Source organism: Colias croceus, chromosome 7 (assembly GCF_905220415.1).
Source record: "Colias croceus chromosome 7, ilColCroc2.1".
NCBI lineage: Eukaryota > Metazoa > Arthropoda > Insecta > Lepidoptera > Pieridae > Colias > Colias croceus.
The window spans coordinates 4,692,522-4,699,470 of record NC_059543.1 but is presented as its reverse complement, the minus strand read 5'-3'; positions in this window follow the sequence as shown (position 1 = coordinate 4,699,470).

Below are 6,949 nucleotides of genomic sequence, written 5' to 3'. Positions count from 1 at the left end.
CGGAAAATATCTGGAAAATGCGTGAAAATGTCCGGGAAAAGTGTGGAAAACGCCTGGAAAATCCTCGGAAAAGGCCTGGAAAATATCCGGAAAATGCCTGGGAAATGCGTGAAAATGTCCGGAAAATGCGTGAAAATGTCCGGGAAAAGTGTGGAAAACGCCTGGAAAATCCTCGGAAAATGCCTGGAATATCCTCGGAAAATGTCAGGGAAAAGGCTGGAAAATATCCGGAAAATGCCTGGGAAATATCCGGAAAATGCCTGGGAAATATCCGGAAAATGCCTGGGAAATGCCCGGAAAATTCCCGGAATTTCCCGGATTTCCAGGCGTTTTCCACACTTTTCCCGGACATTTTCACGCATTTTCCGGACATTTTCACGCATTTCCCAGGCATTTTCCGGATAAATTTTCCGGATATTTTCCAGGCATTTTCCGGGAACTTTCCGGGCATTTCCCAGGTATTTTCCGGATATTTTCCAGGCTTTTCCCTGGAATTTTCCGAGGATTTTCCAGGCATTTTCCGAGGATTTTCCAGGCGTTTTCCACACTTTTCCCGGACATTTTCACGCATTTTCCGGATATTTTCCGGGCATTTTCCGGGCGTTTCCCTGGCATTTTCCGGGAAATTCCCAGGCATTTTCCGGGTATTTTCCAGACATTTTCCGGGAATTTTCATTTTCCGGGAAATACCTGTATAGTAATAAGTACACCTCCCCTGTATTCCGGGGATTTCCAGGCATTTAAAACGCTTTTCCCGGACATTTCACGCATTGTCCGGATATTTTCCGGGAATTTTCCAGGCTTTTCCCTGGCATTTTCCGAGGATTTTTCCAGGCATTTTCCGAGGATTTTCCAGGCGTTTTCCACACTTTTCCCGGACATTTTCACGCATTTTCCGGATATTTTCCGGGAATTTTCCGGGCATTTCCCAGGCATTTTCCGGATATTTCCCAGGCATTTTTCGGATATTTTCCAGGCTTTTCCCTGGCATTTTCCGAGGATTTTCCAGGCATTTTCCGAGGATTTTCCAGGCGTTTTCCACACTTTTCCCGGACATTTTCACGCATTTTCCGGTTATTTTCCGGGAATTTTCCGGGCATTTCCCAGACATTTTCCGGGGTTTTTCCAGGTATGTTCCACTTTTTCCCCGGACATTTTCACGCAGGCATTTTCCGGGGACATCCGGAAAATGCCTGGCAATGCCTGGATAATTCCCGGAAAATGCCTGTAAAAGTCCCGGAAAATGCGTGAAAATGTCTGGAAAAAGCGTGGAAAATGCCACTTCAAATCTGCGAAGTAATTAAAGCAGAAAACCAAAAAAAGAAAAAGAAAGCTAAAATCTTTCATATTAAATGTATATGGGATATTCATATTTCATACTTAATGTATGGGTTTAAAGATAATTTTTTTGATATTTCTCGATTTATTTTTAAAAATTTATTACGGCCATTTTACTCATAAGGTTAAGTACTTTCGATATCAGTTTAAAGTTTTTTGTTATCTGTAATACTTACGGAAAAATCGCCTGTGCACACTTAACGATTACACCCTGTATAAGTATTTACAGACTTACAGCTGGGTATCTCGAATTCCGAGATTCTTACCTAATTTAACCTTACATGACTTGGCCATAACTCGTTCGGGCTCGTACATAAGAGTTAAAACGCATTCAATAACGCATTTCGTTAAAAAATGACAAATGTTTATAAGTATATAAATTTTTAATAGTACGTTGATAGTTATAAAAAAATTATTTCGGTGTTAGATAGCCCATTTATAGTGGAAGGCTATTATATCATCAGGCTAAGACCAACAGGATCTGAGCCACGTGAGTGAAATCGCGGGGCGCAGCTAGTTATTATTATGTATAACTACCTATATAAAATAACCAAATAGTTTCAATAAATGAGATTTATTTTCTATAAGTTGAAAATCAACATGCAAACATCCTTTTAGGTACATGTTAGCAAAAGTTATTGAAGTAGGTAGTTATGCGATTTTCATCAATTTTTTTTTCGAAAACCGACTACAGATTTTTTTTCAAATTATCGCCCATTGTTTTTATCGGGGTATGGGGGCCCTTTTAACCTCGGGGCCCTGGGCTGCAGCCCATAAAGCCCATGGGTAGATCCGGCCCTGTGTAAATGATTATATTATATTATTATAAATGATTATATATTAAATGATAATATTCCGTATTTTTCATTTTTCCGTTGGGTTTTGATTTAAATTGAAAGTTTAAATTTCTAGTCTTGTGTTTTAAAGATTTGTTTGTTAATGCATAAGCTATTTTTCTCTAATACCACATGTAGAATACTTTGATTTTTAAAATGGTCCATGTTTTTAATATACATATTATTTTAATAATAAATACGCTAAAAATATATTTTAATAATAAATACAGTACAAATACAAAACTACCAAAAATGTCGTCACATTACTGTATATTAGGTACTAATGTTAAGTTACATTAATAAACACTAACAAAATGTAATGTTTCTTAGCAAAAAGTTAAATGATATAAGTTTTCACTTTGATTTATTGACTTTACCTTCAAAAGTAATAAGTAAGTGGAACGGTTCCATCCTTTCACTGACCTGAAACCAGAGCTTTGTTTAAACAAGGGTTTCAGGCCAATTAATTTATCGAGCAGTGTAACCAATTTAGAAAATATATTCTTTGACGTAATTAACTTTGTAGGTATATGGTAGAATAGATAATAATAATTATTAGATATTACCTAGATGAATTTCACGATAGCATATTTTATTGATTACTTAAAGTCTAAGTAGGTAATCAATTTTATTCACCATTTTTTTTGTGTTTAACTTTTATTTTTTAAGAATCTGAGATGGGATTTCCCTATTGCACTGGTCAACAGTTATAATTAAGTTTTTATATTGTAATATTTTCTTATTGGTTTTACTTATATAAAATCGCTACATATCAATGAATATCTACTGCTTTACAAATATTTTCTCATCTATTTTGCACAGAACTCACCTGCAATCTTTTCAAGGGTTTTAACGTTCGAATTTTTGTATAGATCAGCAGAAATCATATTTACGTGTGTAAATTGTATATGAAAAAATTGTGTAGAAATATATTTATTCTGTATTTATTTAATACTAGATACATAATATTTTATGGAAGTGCTCTAGTGTCTAAAGAAGCCTTTAAAATATTTTATGCCTGTTCATTTATATTAGCAAATATTATGTGAATTGTGTCTAGCTAAATTAATATAATATCATATTGTGATTAAATTTTTATTAGTTTCAATTCAAATTAGTTTCGTTGTGCGTTATTGTGCATACGTGTACTTTTTAACGCAATAAAAGTTTTCGTCCTCCCAGTAAATGTTTTTATTTAAATGTTTATTTTCACATTTCTATAAAAAAAAGAACTTTTTTATGGATGTCATTTTATATTTGGTACTCAAATAGATCCAGGCGGTAATTGGATGTTGGGAAGCTAATGGACTATGAAAATCACTTTTTCCACGTAAGCACTTTGAGCTCTACATGCAGAACAAGGATAATAAATTCGCTGAAATATATGAAAGCGTGTTTTTGGAATTCTCATAATTCGTTTGTGAACCCTTTAATGAGGTTTCATTTTATTTCAGTCTCGTCGAAAAAACGTGTCTGCAAAAGGCAAGAGTTTTGAATGTTTATGCAAATTTTATTAGTCTTAGAAAATGCTTATCTTGTAAATACATTTTGTATATTATGAATACTATTTTAAACCCTTGTAGTCAGACTATGTTTAAGAAATATCAAGAAGTTGTTCTTGCGTATTTTAGATGTAAGGGTTGATTTTTCAATCGTTGGCTTAAACTAATTATTCATCGAATAACGTATTAGACTACCATTTCAAAAATATATTCTTATTGTCCGTAGGTATAGACAGTTTTGCAGGTGACATTTTAAAATGTTCTTGTAATATTGGACGGATAAATTTTAACCAAGGATTGAAAAATAGGCCGTAAAAGGAATATAAATAAAACATTTATATTATGGACTATGTTGGAAATAAAAGAACAATTAAAAAATACAGTTATGGAAGTGAAATGATTAGTGATAAGTAGTTAACGATATTTTGTATAATTTTATTAAATTCATCAATTTGCACAAACATATTCACATCGAAGAATTCATACATAAATATGTACAATGTACATATAATGTGTTATTATTTATTTATATTAAATAAAACATTTATATTATGGACTATGTTGGAAATAAAAGAACAATTAAAAAATACAGTTATGGAAGTGAAATGATTAGTGATAAGTAGTTAACGATATTTTGTATAATTTTATTAAATTCATCAAATTGCACAAACATATTCACATAGAAGAATTCATACATAAATATGTACAATGTACATATAATGTGTTAAGGGCACATTTTTTCTTGTGTGATAAAATTTATAAATACCTACCAACTTTATCTGTGCTGGTTTATGTATAATAATATTTAGACATAATATACAAAGTACGTCAAAGGGAGAAAGGGCGGTTAACGAGTTTCCATTAAATTTGGTACTTATAATAAAAAAGCCTTTTGCGACTTTGTTTTATTATTCATTCTAAATTACCTTTTCTACTCAGATATAGGGAACAATTTAGCTGTAGAGTTTAATCCGTAATTTACGTCCAAATCCACCTAAAGCTTTTATTTTACAAGCAATTATATTTATTTATGACTCTTCATTGTACATTTATCAGGATTTTTTTTTTATTTATTTGCAATCAAACATGGTTACAACACAACAGACAACTTACATAATATAAATAAATCTATACTAATATTATAAAGCTGAAGAGTTTGTTTGTTTGTTTGAACGCGCTAATCTCGGGAACTACTGGTCGGATTTGAAAAATTCTTTCGCTGTTATATAGCCCATTTATCGAGGAAGGTTATAGGCTATGTGTCATCACGCTACGACCAACAGGGTTGGAGCCACGGGGGTGAAACCGCGCGCAGCAGCTAGTGAATACATAAAATTGGAAAGTGTACAATAGGCGGCCTTATAGATTAAAAGCAATCTCTTCCAGGCAACCATAAAATAAAGGACATGTAAGATATTGGAAAAAATCGAGGATATAATATTTGCTTTATATAAAACTGTACATAAAAATTAATATATTGAACAATACAAAGTTATTAATAGCTTGTCTATGGAATAACACCACCCGCATGTATTAAACTTTATGTGAGCTGCTTAGATGACTACGAACCTACGAATATTCGATGTTCATTAAATTACACATTAAAGTAAATAAAACCTTTTTTAAACTACTTTTTCGTTGTGCCTGTAAATAAACTTGTTTCTCACACCGGCTTGGCATGGTCTAAATATTCTATGTCACTCAGGTATGTTTTAAAGTTATACCTACTCATGAAAGAAAAAAAAAACAACTAAATCGTTACACTATCCGATATTAAAATATAGATTCATTTTTATTAAGTACTAGCGGTCCGCCCCGGCTTCGCCCGTGGTACATGTTTACGTTTTTTCTACATAAGATCCATCCTCGTACTTCAAGAAATATAATAAAAAAAGAATTATCGAAATCGGTTCAGCCGTTCTCGAGTTATGCGCTTACCAACACATTTTGCGATTCATTTTTATATTATAGACTAGCGGTCCGCCCCGGCTTCGCCCGTGGTACATATTTACGTTTTCTCTATAACATAAGAACCATCCTCGAACTTCAAGGAATATTATAAAAAAATTAATTAACGAAATCGGTTAAGCCGTTCTCAAGTTATGCGCTTACCAACACATTTTGCGATTCATTTTTATATATAAGATTATTTTCTGGCTTAAGTAAAGAACAATAAAAGCAAAATTTTATTGAATAAAATCCTGTTTATTTTACTTCTTTCATTTGAAGTCTTCGTGAATATAAAAATATTATTAATATGTAATAAATTAAATGTTAACTTTTGCTTTGTAAAACTCTGGTCGGGTTCGTTGCCTGAGGGACCGGCCAAATTTTCACAAGAATAATTGTATTAAATTTTCATAATAATACGAATTCATAATACTTTCTTTCCTGTTTTATATTTTACGTATATTTGAAAATATTGAGGAAAATGCGGTAGAAGTTTCTAATCTAAATAAGAAAAACTTTATATTGTCATTTAAAAATTAAATAATATTCTACAGGATAAAACTAAACTTATTTTTAGAGAAAGTAACAAGTACATTATCGTAATACCTTATTTTACCTTCTCTCGAATATTTTAACCCATAAAATTGGATCTTATATTTGTATGGGTAGTGAATTTGTGGTTGTGATCTTATATTTGTATGGGTAGGTAGTGAATTTGTGGTAGTGATCTTATATTTGTATGGGTAGTGAATTTGTGGTAGTGATCTTATATTTGTATGGGTAGTGAATTTGTTTTCTAATTAATATTTTACACTTATCTTCAGCTAGGAGCAATAAAAGACATATATAATATGTTTATTGAACATAATAGTAATTTATTTACACTTATTATTTAGTTTATAGAAATATTTGTAATACAATATGATGATATTTACATGTTTAGTAAAAATATAAATAATATTATGGGTTGCATATTAATTTTTTTTTTCTATATACCTAGTTACTTAAAAATACAATGGAAAAATCAATTTTGCATATTATAAGAAATAATAAAATAACAGCAAGATAGTTCGTATACTTACTCATTTAATATAATAATCTACGAAAGCATCATAAATAAATTCATTCTATCATAAATTATAAAACAAAATAACGATTTATCAATAATTTCCCAAGCTTATAATAAATTATGTCAAAATAATACCCTAAATGAATACTAAGAGTTCTGTTCATGTTATGATACAAGTTTTACAGTTAAGGCCCTCTTTTTAATTAATGGATGGGCCATTTTAAGACTAATTGACTAAAAAGGTGTGAAACAAC